The 15,018-nt window shown below is 39.0% G+C and overlaps 1 protein-coding gene across 13 annotated transcripts in view; it reads right to left on the reverse strand.

The window, feature by feature from the left end:
* The window catches only part of STARD13 (StAR related lipid transfer domain containing 13), a 367,001-nt gene that overhangs the window by 100,665 nt on the left and 251,318 nt on the right, over nucleotides 1-15,018 (reverse strand). The window lies entirely within an intron of this gene.

Below are 15,018 nucleotides of genomic sequence, written 5' to 3' on the forward strand. Positions count from 1 at the left end.
TCACAGGTACCATCTCTCCATCAAAAACCAAAGTTAGCATTCTAAGTCTCAAAATGGGTTTCAATTAGTGAAAATTGTTACCATTGCCTCACATACTTGGTAAAATTAAGGAGTTTAAAGAAGCATGGATTGGCTCAAAGTATTTCAATGTAAAACTCTCTATACCTGTACAAATACCTTAGTCTACACGCCCAAATGATCCAAGATGTGTTATCAATATGACTGGGTTATAAAGTTCAGATGAGAGTAGTTGATCTTTAGCTTCAAAACGTTATCATTTGCTACCATTATCTACCAAAAAGAAACTAAGAGCTGAGTGTGACCAATTTTGATCATTGTAGTTTACTTAGCCATGATTTCTGGAGGGTTCTGCTTGCCCAATGCCAGCTAGAAGGGAGATAGAATCTGTTTTTGAAATCTGGGTGTTTTCCTTTAGCCTCATTGGAATTTTTTACATAAGACTGTGGTGAAGGTTATCTAAATGGAAAGTGAAAACTGGGGCTTTTTGAAGACTGTACATGGATTGATTTTTATCTGGGGTTATATATTTGCCAGTTGATAAATATATCTGACAAAATTTGGGTTATCAGTTGATAATTGATTGGGTTAACAATGTGACTTGTATGTGAGGTTTGGGGGAGAGTAGTTGTCCTCTTTCGTTTCATGATTTTTTCTTAGGCTATCATTATCTAGCAAAAAAAAATAACCTAATAGCTGTACTTGACCAATATGACCATTTTACTTCACTAATGAAGACAGTATGGGCATAGAACCCATAGGGCATTTAAGAAAAACAGCACAAGTTCCAAAGTTTGCTTGACCGAAGGGCCCAAGACAAAGATGATTTTTTGTGTCTTTGTTTGCGTTAAATGAGAGAATACAAAAACTCTAGCTTAATCCCACAAGTGACTATTTTAATCAAAAGTCTGGTACTACAGAGGCCACACAGAGCTGCTCTGCTCCAGAATCGTGTCAGAAGCATGTCAGTGTTTTTCTGAGTGGACTTTCTGTGTTATTCCTGGTTCACCTGAGGTTGAAAGATCTGTCCCTTCTGCTATTCTCCAGCAGATGGATGAATGGATGACTATACAGACACATAAATGAAAAGATTGAGTAGAATTCAGTTTTTTTACTTGTTGCCTTCCTAGCAAGTACACAGAGATTCAGAGCATGTGTGCCTTTTCTAGCCCATTGTGAGCAGAAAATAAATACCAGTGTCTACTGTTGAGTAATTCTTAAGTATGGTGATGGAAATGTTGAACTTGTAATATTTGGATATTGAGTTGCTTGGGTGCACGTGCACTCAGAGTGTGAGCAAGCAGTGATATGTACTAGTCTGCAGGGGTCCCTCAGGCAGGTACAGGCAGGTGTAGAGGTACACAATGGAGGTTTTGGGACTTCCCACAATCTGTAGTGTCATGGAAGCCATTTTCAAGTTGCTACTTGTGATTTTCAGGATACTCTGTATACCTCCAACACAATCTCAGTAGCAAACATTCCTGTTAATGTTGAAAACCAAACAAACCCATGTTTATATTGTGCTATAAAAACAAACTCTATAAACCCCATTTCTAGCATTTAATGTTTCTAAGCGGGTATGACAATCTATCATGTAATTTCTACTATATTTAATCCTCTTTCTTTTTCTGGGTAAAAATGCTACTTTATATTATAAAATAATAAAGTTTTACTTTGCTGTCAATAAATATTGTTTAAAATGGAAAGTTTTGTGAAACCATTATGTTTTTAGATTGAGGCCACCTAGCTGTCATCTCTGATACACTTTTATTTTGAAGCAAATCAAGGTAACTGACTTGGCTACTTGGATTACTGACCCTGATCTGCTTGAATTTTCTTTATCTAAAAAGACTATGTAAGAAATGTCTGACAGCACATCTTCAGCACAAGGGGCATAAAAATGAGCCATTGGAGTAATGACAGCTGTACATGGAAATCAAATGGTAAGAATTTAATTCCACATCAGGTACAGTTTGAAAATGTCAGCACTGCCTTTTCTATATGGATGTTCCACTGCACATATAGGCTTTCAACTTTAGTATTTGTAAAATTGCAAAAGTTATAAACTTCTGGTTTACATTACCTTAAGAGAAAGTCAGGGAATCTGGGGGGAGGAAAGGGTCCTTTCAGTAAAATAGTCAATCAAACACTGGAACGTAGTATTGAAAAACAGGGAAAACAACATCACTTTGTGCAAGAGTAACGTGTGTTCTTCTGTGTTAGACTTAGAAGGAGATAAGTGATGAAAAAAAAATCTCCATCACATCAGCATCTTTCCTAAAATCTAATACTCTGGGGAGCTGGCTCATAGTTTGTTGCCAAGGAATGGAACCCTGGCTGTCCTGTGGTAGGAAAGGTATGTGAAGTTCTGGCATCCAGCTGCTATTAAGCAGAGAAAGTCCACAGTGAGCAGAGAGTATAAACTACCTGCTGGGTTGATGCCAACTTTATATATTGTGTTCATGAAAATTCTACAAGAATGGATTTGCCTTTTGGAAGCTGGCACTACTATTCTTCAGGATTGTCTATTCCAATTCAATGCTTGTCTTTCCTTTCACTCCTACTCTCTACTAACCCTTGACCTATAAATATCAAATCTTACACTGATTTACATTTTCAATGCTATAACCCTGAGCTCAGAGGCCTGCTTTAATGATGCTGCTAATAGGCATCAACAATGAAGCTGCAGTTTGGAAGCACACAACCCGTGGTCACATGCAAGCCAGGCTGATCATTTTCTCAAATAGATTTCTTCCACTTTTTTTTAAAGATTTTTAAAAATTTATTTATGTATACAAGAGCTGGGGTATAGGCCAGAGGTGTGTGTGTTTGGGGGGGGGGGAGGGTGTGTGTGTGAGAGAGGATTTACCAGAGACAGAGTAGACAGCAGAATAGGCAGATTGACTGAAATGTAGTGCTGAAGGGAGCAGTGGGCAAGACAGGAGAGCTCTGCTGCGTCATGTGGGTCAGCTCCTTGGCTGGCCCAGGGATCGAACTAGTGCTGCTAGCTGTGGATAGCTTCACAGTGCTGAGACTTAACCCCTGCACCACCAGAGAGGCCATGATTTCTTCCACTTTTTAAACAACTATGTCACCTATCATTGTCAAGTCCAATTTGTATGCACTGTAGAGTTTTTGGCGTTTTTTCAGGATTGTCATAAAAAATTTGGTTTATACAATAACATTTCTGAAAAAGAAACCTGGTTTCTTTTTTATTTCATTTAATTGTTATTAAAGAAGTATGAACATACAAACATGTCAAGATTACAATTACATTTATGAGAAAATGTTATTTTGTTAATAGGATCAGAAACCAAAAGAAGAAAAACCTAGATCAGAAAAATTTACTGAATTCTCATAAAGAAAGAATATAGAGATTTTTGACTTTGGAAATATTTTCACAATAATTAACGAAAAAAGATGTTTTATAGGAAATACTTGTTAGTAGAAATAGTCTTAGTTCTACTCTATTTATCTTAAAGTAGACTTCTTAATGGTGGTGTATAGAAAAGAAAGGTAAATCCAATATAGTGTGGAAATGACTTTAAAACATTTTGTTATATTATCATTGTGTTGGAAAGAGTACATCTCTAGCATAGATATATGTATGTGAATATATACATATATATGTATCTTTTAAAGTTCTCTTTGAAATTTCAGAAAAGAGAGCAGACATAAAGTAGATTTTGAAACTATAATGAGTATCATTTTTCACACTATTGCAAACCAAAAGCACATTCCTCATTTTTTTGTTCATGTCTGACTGCTTATTAACAAGAGCTCTACATGATTAGATCACAACCAACTTTAAAACCAAAACTTGGAGGCATACTTATCTAAAAGTTTCAGGAATCCTAGCTCCTGAACTGGTTTCTCATTTTGTTGTGAAGCGTGGGTGGCCATGAGCATTCCTGGCAGCTATAAGGCATTTGTTAATGTATTTGACTTTTAAAGTTGTTAATCATACTTATCAACACAGGCAAGCAGCACTGGCCACAAAAGATTAGCTACTCTGCTATAATGCTCTCAGTAATCCGAACACAGGAACATCAGTACTGAGTGATAGCTGCCTTAGTCAGCTCCAACCTTCACAATGACTTCAAGACTTATTAAAAATCTTAGCTTTTAATAAATCCAGATTTTCTTTTCTATCACCTTATTCCCTCCCCCTCCTCCCAGACACACACACACAAACACACACACCCTCCTTTCTCTTGTGATGGGAGCTGAGACCTAACATTTTTCAGTACTGTACAGTGTATAAATTCTTTTCAAACAGTAAGATGTGCTTTGAAACACCTCACATATTTTGATTTTCAAGGAGGCCTTCACTGTCAAGAGATTCAGGTGCTACTGATCTCATATGAAAAAATGTGAACAACAATCAGGAGAGAGCCTGGTTTCCAGGGAAACTAAACCTCTTTTAAATCCTTTGGAAGCAAAGATTCCAACTGTAGTTTTTCCCCTAAGATACACAAACCATTGCTCCTTGGGAAAGAATATATTTAGAGAACAAGAAAATGCTCTGGCCAGCCCAGAATGAGTCTTCCCCAGAATTCAGGAATAAAATAAGTATTCTGGGGGGAAAAAGAGCACTTAGAGTTGCTAGCCTCTGATAGGTGGCCTTGCTTTTGCTTAAGGATTCTTCCTTGGAAAGACCACAGGGGTTTCAGCAGCAGACATATTTCTGCTTTGTTGGAGTCAAGCTGAAGTTCCCACGCCTGAATCATGGCCTTTGTTCTTCTTAGCCCATCTTAATCCCACAAGGTTAAAATTAACTTTAGTTCTACAAAACAAAACAAAAACAGTAAAGGTTCATTTTCTGTTTCAACTCTCGGTCAAATCCTCACGGTGTCCTCTAGACAACCCCTAAACATCCAGTTTATAACATATCATGATTTGTTCTTTTCTCTCTGTTCTTTTGACCATGACAGAGTCAGATTTGGAGTCATGACATTTGGCCATAATTATGTTCATCACATAGGGGTCAGTTCCATCACTTGGAGATTTGGTAGCTTCATGGGTTAGGCATGATTCAAGAGCTATAGGAATGGGAGACTGTAGAAATGGTGAAATCTCACTTTCTAGGTGTCTTCAAAGGAAGATAGAGTATTAATTGCCTAAAGGATTTGAGTGTAGGCTAGTCCAAGAAGAGAAATAAACCAAACAGGAAGTCTCCCCACCCTGGTGACCTCAGAGCCTCCTACACCTCATACCTCTATTGCTTGACCTCTTCGATACCTTCTTTGTTTATCATGCTTCTGCCAAACGTGCCACTTGTCAAGTTACACAGTGGGGAGAAAAGGAATTTTTAATTCCTAAGAAGCTGGTGTGGCTGCAATGAGGGCAAAATGATATTGGTGAGGGCCAGTTGGCTATCAAGTCAGGAGCAGCCTGTCCTTCAAGGCTTCTCCACTCACTGCTGTGCTGGGTAACTGGATTATCATCAGGTGGCTCCTCCCAAACAGGAAGATTCAAGAGGAACTTCAGAGAGTGATAGAGGGTAGTGTAGCCCCTGTTGGGAAGTTTGCTACCAAATCCAAGTATGAAAGACCTTTGTTAAAAATATTTCATGAAACTTAATATTATTTTTTTTATTGCAACTTGACTGAAAAATTGCCAGTCCAGGAACTATGCTGAGGTCAAAGGTAAATAAGGTATGTTCTTTCCATCAGGAAGTTTTCAACCTGGCAAGGCAGGCACATCAAAGAAATGATTATTTCTAAAGAGAAAGACAAAGTATATTAATACTTACCAAGTGTCCACTTTAATGACAAAGTCTCAAAGCTTGAAGCAGACTGTTACCCAAATACCACACATACATACACAATCTCATTTTAACCCCATTTTACAGATAAAGAAACTGGAGGTCAGAGTTACAGGTTACACAGAAGTTGCCAACTATAGTCAAACCTAGGACTTCTTCCAAAGCATGTAATTACAAAGCTCATGCTATGTCTACACTATAATGCCAATTTCACTTTACTTGTCTGACTCACTATGTTTATCCTCTCTGCTAAATAAAAAATTATAAGAAATGCTGCCAATATCTTAACACAGCAGGGGTACTATTAAATTCAAGATGGCATTATTGTAATATATCTACTTATCTTTCATTTAGCGAGCTGTGAAGAGGAGTAGACAATTTCTATATATTTGAAACTCAATTTTGAGTTTTTTGATATTAAAAAGATAGAGAAGGATGGGCCTCCCCTGGTGGCACAGGCGCCGCGCTATGAAGCTGTCCGCAGTCTCTGCAGCACGGTTAGATCCTGGCGGGCCAGCGAGGGTCCCACATGGAGTGGCAGACCTCTCCTGTTGTGCCGGCTGCTCCCCTCAGCAGTGTATTTTTGTCAGTCTTCCTGTTCTGTTCCCGGCTCTGTGTCTGGTGAATCCTTACACCCTCCCATGCATCTGGCCTGTACCCTGGTTCTTGTGTAAATAAATAAATAAAATCTTTAAAAAAAGATAGATGGGTCTCCCCGGTGGCGCAGCGGTTGAGCACTGGGTTGCGAAGCTGCCCACAGCCTCTGCAATACCGGTTCTATCCCTGGCTGCTCCCCGGCCACTGGGTGAGGGTCCCACATGGCACGCAGACCTCTCCTGCCACCCTCTGCTCCCCTTAGCAGTGTACTTCGGTCCTTCTGCCTGCTCTGCTCCTCTCTCTGGCTCTGGTGAATTCTCTCACCCTCCCGCATTTCTGACTGTACCCAGTGCTTGTATAAATAAATAAATAAATCTTTAAAAAAAAAAAAAAGATAGAGAAGGATATTTTGTGATAAATGCATATTAGGTGACATAATTCTATGCTTGGTTGTGCTGAATAGCCATGGGTAGCAAAACAACCTGAGAACACTTGTAAGATGATTTCTTAAAAAACAAAACAAAAACAAAAAACAAACAAACAACAAAAAAAAAACAATCTATAGAGAAACCAAGAACTTAGATGACTCTGAAAATAAGGTCATTGGAAACATACAGAGCCTGTTCCTACCCCAATTAAAAAAAATCATGAAAGTATTTACCATGCCTACTGTAAACAGTACTAGGTAAGGTGGTAGGGACTGAATGTTAGAATAATTAAAAGGAACTTTAAAATATCTTTCTAAGATGTAAGGGAGGGAGATGGCTACTAAGTGATACATCATAGTTCAAGAGTGTAACTGCAGAGCTGGAAAGCAGAGGAATTCAGTGTGAAAACAGACAGCTGCAGGATTCCAGACTGAAATACAGATGGGCAGCGGGACTGCTTCCTGTAGCAAAAGTTACAATTGGTCCCTTGTCCCTGCTTTAGTTTTTTTCTTCAAAGGACCTTTCACTTTCTTCCATAGTTTGTTCATTTACTTGGTTTAACATCTATTTCTTTCTGAATGCAAGCTCCATGAATCAGGGTTTTTTTTTTTTTCTGTTTGGTACACACATATATCTTCAGTGGCTGGGACACTGCATCGTACATAATAGGCACTCAAATGTAAACCAAACAAATAAATGACTCATACAATTGATGAGCACACATGAAAACTAGTTGATGGAGCAAACTGGTGAACTTTTAAAAATAAGAATGAAATGAGTTTCCTCAGGGTCATGAAATACATCCACCTGAGATTCAGAGGGAAAAAGTCTTTATTATTTTGGGTACTAGTCAATAAGTAGTAGTTGGTTCTAGATAATGAATATTAGCTAGATGTAGATCATTAGTATTAGTTATAAAGGTGAAGATGATTCTTTATAAAAATTCATGTATTTAAATATACAATATGTTTAGAATACATATAACTAAAAGCTACCCAGGTTCTGATTGTAATAGATTATTGTCATTAATCGTTTCTACAATTAACAACTGATAAGATAATAGCATTTTTACAGTTTGCACTCTATGAAGTAAACATGGTATAAGTTTTTGTAAAAACCACAAGAACGGATGAAAATTTACACAAATATCAGTGGAGGAGTTAGATGGAGTCACATCCATTAAAATACTAAGTTCCATGCCCTTCATTGAATTTATGCCTTAGAGGAGCATTTGATAGCATATGGACTACTGAAATGAAAACACTCATGTCAACTTTTTAAAATTAGTTGTGGTATATGGACAACTAATCTATGACAAACGAGCAAAGACTATGCACTGGAGAAAGAACAGTTTCTTCAATAAATGGTGCTGCAAAAACTGGACTGCTACATGCAAAAGAATTAAACAAGACTACTACTTCACACCATACACAAAGATCACCTCAAAATGGATAAAAGACCTGAATGTTAGACCTGAAACCATACAGTATGTAGAAGAAAACATAGGCATAACACTTTATGATATACATCTCAGAAACATCTTCAAATCTCATCACCTAAAGCAAAGAAAATGAAGGAAAAGATAAACAGCTGGGACTACATCAAACTAAAAAGCTTCTGTACTGTGAAAGAGACAATAACCAAGACAAAGAGACACCCCACAGATTGGGAGAAAAACCTTTGCACTCCACAAAACTGGTAAGGGACTGATATCAACAATCTACAAAGAGTTTACATAACTCAACAAAAATAAAGAATCCAGTCAAAAAGTGAGCAGAAGAGCTGAAAAGACACTTCTCCAAAGAGAAAATGCAGTTGGCCAACAGGCACATGAAAAAAATGCTCATCATCACTTAAAATCATGGCAATGCAAATCAAAACCACAATGACATATAACCTTAGACCAATAAGAATGGCCCACATTAAAAAAAACCACACACACACACACACACAAAAACAGCTAACATTGCTGGCAAGGATATGGAGAAAAAGGAACTCTTTTACATTGCTGGTGGGAATGCAAACTGATCCAATGACTATGGAAAAATGTGTGGAGGATCCTCAAATTACTAAAAATGGAGCTACCACATGACCCAGAAATTCTACTCCTAGGAATCTACCCAAAGGACATAAAAAAATTAATTCGAAAAGAAACCTGCACTCCTATGTTCATTGCAGCACTATTTACAATAGCTAAAATATAAAAAGAACCTAAATGTCCAAAAACAGATGACTGGATCAAAAAGATGTAGTATATATACACAAAGAATACTACTCGGCAATAAAAAAAGATAAACTTATGCCATTTGTAGCAACATGGCTGGAGCTGAAGGGATTATGCTCAGTGAAATAAGTCAGAATGAAAAAGAAATATATTGGATGGTTTCACTTATTGGAGGAACATAGGGAAACTATACAAGGGATCAGAAAAAAAAGAAGACAAAACTAGCAGTCAAACTATAAATTGGAGACATTCAGTAGGGGAGGAGGTGGGAGTGGGATCAAAATGGTGGGGAAGAGCACAAGAGTCCATGGTGACAGTTAACAGGTGTCTTGGTAGTGGTATTTTATGGGAACACCTGAGAGGAGAAATCAAACATTGTACAAAAATGAACAATCATGTAAAAATATATAAACAAAAGTGAAAAAAATAAAATTATTGGTGGTAAAATATACATAACATAAAGTTTACCATTTTAGTCATTTTCAAATGCACAGTTCAGTGCATTGGAATACATTCAAACAGTGCAAGAAAAACATCCACATTATTGCACAACCTTTGTCACCATCCCTCTCCGGAATTCTTCATTTTGCAAAACAGAAATTCTGTCCCCATTCAACAACCATTCCCCATTCTCTCTTCCCTCAAGCCCTGGCAGCCATCATTCTACTTTCTATCTCTATGAGTTTGACTATTCTAGGTATCTGTGTTAAGTGGAATCATGCAGGATTTTTCCTTTTGTGTCTAGCTTATTTCATCTAGTATGACATCATCAAGGCTTATCCCTGTTGTAGTGTGTGTCAAAATTTCATTTTAATGTTGAAAGATACAGTCAATTTTTTGTGATTAATTAGGACTGGTAACTGATCTTGAAAGAGCCATTCCTTTGTCTTGGGTGTGTGTCCCACCGATTTTCTGTATGCCAGGACCCTTATTCCTCTGGGTCAGGTTCATATTACTCCCTCTGAATGGTGCCCTTGTTCTGCTCCTCTGCTTGGCCAGTGCAACGCCTCTTTAGAGCTTCAGTACACTCTCATTCAGCTCCCCCATACAAAACTGGCCATGTAAATTGTGGATCCCAGGGAAAAATGAAAATGTGGTCCCTTGCTCAAAATTATTAATAATTTTACTCTCAATAATTTCATATCTCAGAGATATCTGTACACCTATATTCATGGAAACATTATCACAGTAGTCAAAGGTGGAAGCAATCCAAGGACCTATTGATGGATGATGGATGAATGGATAAATGCATTGTGGTATATATGTACAGAGGAATTTTATTCAGCCTTCAAAAGAAACCAACTCCTGACACATATATATGTATGAAGACATTATGCTAAGTGAAATAAGCCATCACAAAAGGACAAATACTGCATGATTCCACTTAGATGAGGTATCTAGAATAGTCAATTCAGAGAGACAAGAAGTAGAATGGTGCTTGCCCTGGGTTGAAGGAGGGTCGCAGGGGGCTTACTGTTGAGGGGGGACAGTTTTATTTAAGTTTTGTAAGATGGAAAGAGGGATGGAGAGGGATGATGGTTGCTAAACAAAGTGAATATACTTAACATTTCTGAACTGCACCTTAAATATGGCAAATGCTATGAGGATTTTACCACTTGAAACAAATATTAATGATCTCAAGGCAGTGACAACAGAACATTCAAACAATTGCCAGGCCCTTCTAAGTGCAGGGCCCTATCATGAAACTGCAGGTTTGTACATACATGAAGTTAGGCCTGCCTCTGATGGTATTTTATTTGATCATACTTCTAGAGGACTCACCACTATTTATCTACAAGTGGAGATATGCTCCCACTAAACTTCGAACTTTTTTTTTTTTTTTAAAGATTTATTTATTTATTTATACAAGCACTGGCTACAATCAGAAGTGCGGGAGGGTGAGAGAATTCACGAGAGCCAGAGCAGGGAACAGAACAGGCAGACTGACGAAATACACTGCTGAGGGGAGCAGGGGCATGGCAGGAGAGGTCTGTCACAGCATGTGGGACCCTCGCCAGCGGCTGGGGATGGAACTGGCACTGCAGAGGCTGTGGGCAGCTTCGTAGCCCAGCGCTCAACCGCTGTGCCACCAGGGGAGGCCCTAAACTTCAAACACTTGAGAGCAGAGTTTTAAATCATCTTTTTACTTTATTGCATTATCTTGAATGTGTTTGATGTTAGAAGGTATTCAACATGCTCTTTTGAATTAATTCCTGCTATAAATTATATTACTGACAAATTGCGGTTGACTTAAAATAAACCTTACAAGCACTTATATATGAGGCCAATATATAATAATAACAGCAGATACAGAACATTTCCAGAAGTACTCTCTGCTGTCTTTCCCCACAATACATTTAATGTTCATTTCTGCTAGGGTTTTTCTTTTCTTTTTCTTCAGTTCTCTATGTTAGGGATGAAGAAGAAATAGATACGTATATGTGTTATCCATATAATATAAAAATGGCAAAGCCCTAAAAATTCTCAGTCATTTGAAATTTTTTTTTAAAAGATTTATTTATTTATTTATACAAGCACTGGGTACAGTCAGAAGCACGGGAGGGTGAGAGAATTCACCAGAGCCAGAGCAGGGAGCAGAGCAGGCAGAAGGACCGAGGTACACTGCTGAGGGGAGCAGCGGGCAGCAGGAGAGGTCTGCACGCCATGCGGGACCCTCCTCCGGAGGCCGGGGAGCAGCCGGGAATCGAACCAGCGCGGCAGAGACTGAGGGCAGCTTCGCAACCCAGCGCTCAACCGCTGCGCCACCGGGGAGGCCCTCAGTCATTTGAACTTTTTAAGAACCAGCTATGCATTCAGAATTGCCATTTGGTAATGAATCCTGTCACAGAATGAATCATTGGTTATCATAAGGAATAGGGCCGGGAGACTAGCAGCTGCGATTCTTATTTGTTCCCAGGTTGACACTTCTTCAGACTGAATTGATTTCATGTTCACCACAGGTCTGTGAAGCACTGATAAATTAGATGATTAGTAAATACAACCTTCAAAGGGAAAGAGGGGCTAGGAATCCATTTTCTACTTTGGGTTACAATGGAATTTCATTTCTGAAACAGACCACAAATTAATTTAGTTAGAATCTGATAGTCAACTAAAAAAAAACTTTGGTGGAAGTCATCCAACTTGTCCTAGATTACCCAGCATTTATTGGCAGTTTTGGTCTGGAGAAAGATGTTTTCAGTTATTTGAGGACAACAGTTCAGAACATACACTGCAAGGCTAATACATAGCTTAACCTTAGTTCTTCAAGCATAGTGCATTTATTTTGCCTCTTACAACAAAGCTAAAAACAACTTACTTATATTTTAAAAGCTTATATGCAATGCATTTTTGGCTGTATTGGACAAGTACATTTGAAAATAAAATGTGGTCTCTGAAGTCTAACTGTGTATTCAAGCCCTGCCTCAATCATTCCTGGCGGTGTGTATTGAGCAAGCCTCTTAGCTTCTCTGTGCCTCAGGTTACTCATCTGTAAAACTGGACAATGTAGAAGAGTTTTTAACTCTGTTGGGGATGGTTACAAATAAAAAACAGAATTTGACTTAGGTTTGTAAGGATATGAAGAATGTCACCAGATGGGGAAGTGGTGCAGGAGTTATTTCAAGTGAAGGGAACATAAAGTAAATCAGGAAAGGGCCTCCCGGGTGGCGCAGCGGTTGAGCATAGGGTTGTGAAGCTGCCTGCAGCCTCTGCAGCACCAGTTCAATCCCCGGCCAGCCGGCGAGGATCCCACATGGCACGCAGACCTCTTCTGCTGCGCCCGCTGCTCCCCTCAGCAGTATACTTCGACAGTCTGCCTGTTCTGCTCCCCGCTCTGGCTCTGGTGAATTCTCTCACCCTCCCACGTTTCTGACTGTACCCAGTGCTTATATAAATAAATAAATAAATAAATAAATAAACAAACAAACAAATAAATAAATAAATCTTTTTTTAAAAAAAGCAGGAAGGCATGAAGGGTACATGGATATTGAGTTTATGGAAAACCAATGAAGACTGGAAGAGAACTCTGATGGACTTTGGTCTATGGAGGATACTAGGGCCACCTCTGGGTATTCCTCTCCATAAATTTGTTCCAACTCAAAAGAATTGGAAATGAACATGAAAATTTAAATTATTAATCTATTAAAGAGCAGGATTTCAAAATCTTTTAATTAATTAATTAATTAATTTTTACTTTTTTTTAAAAAGATTTATTTTGTTTATTTATACAAGCACTGGGTACAGTCAGAAGCGCAGGAGGGCGAGAGAATTCACCAGAGCCAGAGCTGGGAGCAGAGCAGGCAGAATGACGAAGTACACTGCTGAGGAGAGCAGCGGGCGGCAGGAGAGGTCTGTGTGCCATGTGGGACCCTCCTCTGGTGGCCGGGGAGCAGCCGGGGATCGAACCGGCACTGCAGAACCTGCGGGCAGCTTCGCAACCCAGCGCTCAACCACTGCGCCACCAGGGGAGACCCAGGATTTCAAATTCTTGATGAAATTTTTGATAAAAAGTTAAGAGAATGGTTTATTTTTAATTACTCTTTGAAGCTGAAATTCATGTGCTGTTATAAAATATAAAGTATATGGGCTGTTTTATCAAAAAAAAACTTGGTTGAGTTGACAATATGCAATCGTTGACAATATTTCTTAGTAGCCTCATGTTGATTCATTTGAGAATGCTGACTGTTGTTAAAGTCAAGAAAGAGTTCTATCTCCCCAGAGTTCTTAATTCCCTTGCCTCCAAACACATTATTATACCAGTGAATTAAAAATCAATGAAGAATGATTTTGGGATTGCCTAATTCCTAAAGGTCACACCAGTTTTATATATTTGAATGCAAAATTTCTGCAGTTCCACCACATGTCCACTAGAGGCCTGTGGAGAGCTTTTTTCCCCCATCACAGCCTCACAAACAAAAAGGTCAGAATTACCACAACTAAGAATTGACCAAACATCAGTAAGGCAGAGACAGACTTGAAAGGAACATTACAATAAGCACCATAACTGTGGGTAAAATAAACAAAATCAATACTCTGAGATACCGCACTGCAAAACTTATAAAACTACTGATACTGTAACTGAAAAAGCAAAGTTAAAAGATGTAGAGTTTTAAAGACTTCAGCAACAATTCCAAGAGGCCTCCTGGCGCTCTGACAGGTGTTGACAAGGTGGAGGCCTACCCAAGTGCTGAAGCAGCCTTTGCAAAAATAGCCAGCAGCCTGTAGGGGCTTCTGAGGAGAGGGGACTTTTCAGGTCTTCAAGTGCATACAAAATACAAAAGGCAGCGACTAACAGAGGGAAGGTTCTTGGGTGGGAAAGCAGCTGGGAAAGTAAACAAAGTAGTAATCTAAGGCAGATGGGAGAGAAGGGGCTTCCTAAATAGTGACTCCACGAAAGCAAACAGGGAAAACAGATGAGATAGGGCGCAAATATTGAGAGGTCCAGACCGAAAAAGTCCCTAAAATGAGGACTGTAATAACTCAGCTTCAGGGGTGAGTGGGTGACAAAGCAAAACAGGAAAACAGGTTCAATAAGTGTAGACACCTGCAAGTCTGCGTGTGTACAGGAAAAATTACTAGGCAAGATGAGATGCCTTGGGACAGTCCCTTTCCATTTTGCCAAACTCCAAACAGTGCTGTATGTCATTGCCTCTTCAAAAGACATAAATAAAAACACATTGGAACACACATCAACCACTCCCCAACACCCCCCCCCCACTACTTCTATTTACAGAAATGACCCATTTTTTCACTGTTTGGTTAATTAGCAATCAGAAAAGAGTTGTATGGGGTTTGAAGAAAGAACCTTTTGTTTAGAAAATCTGTGAAAATACTCCCTCAGCAGCTTGTAACTTTCCCTACAGATCATCCTGGCCCTGAGGACAAACCCAGGTGCCAGAGGCCTCTGTGATCCCACACAGAGCTCACATTCAAAGGCAGTTCGCTTTGTTGTCCCCTAGGAGTTAAGCCTTAATGGGTTTACAATT

The sequence above is a fragment of the Talpa occidentalis genome, unplaced genomic scaffold (assembly GCF_014898055.3).
Source record: "Talpa occidentalis isolate TD23 unplaced genomic scaffold, MPIMG_talOcc4v2.1 talOcc4.5, whole genome shotgun sequence".
Lineage (NCBI taxonomy): Eukaryota > Metazoa > Chordata > Mammalia > Eulipotyphla > Talpidae > Talpa > Talpa occidentalis.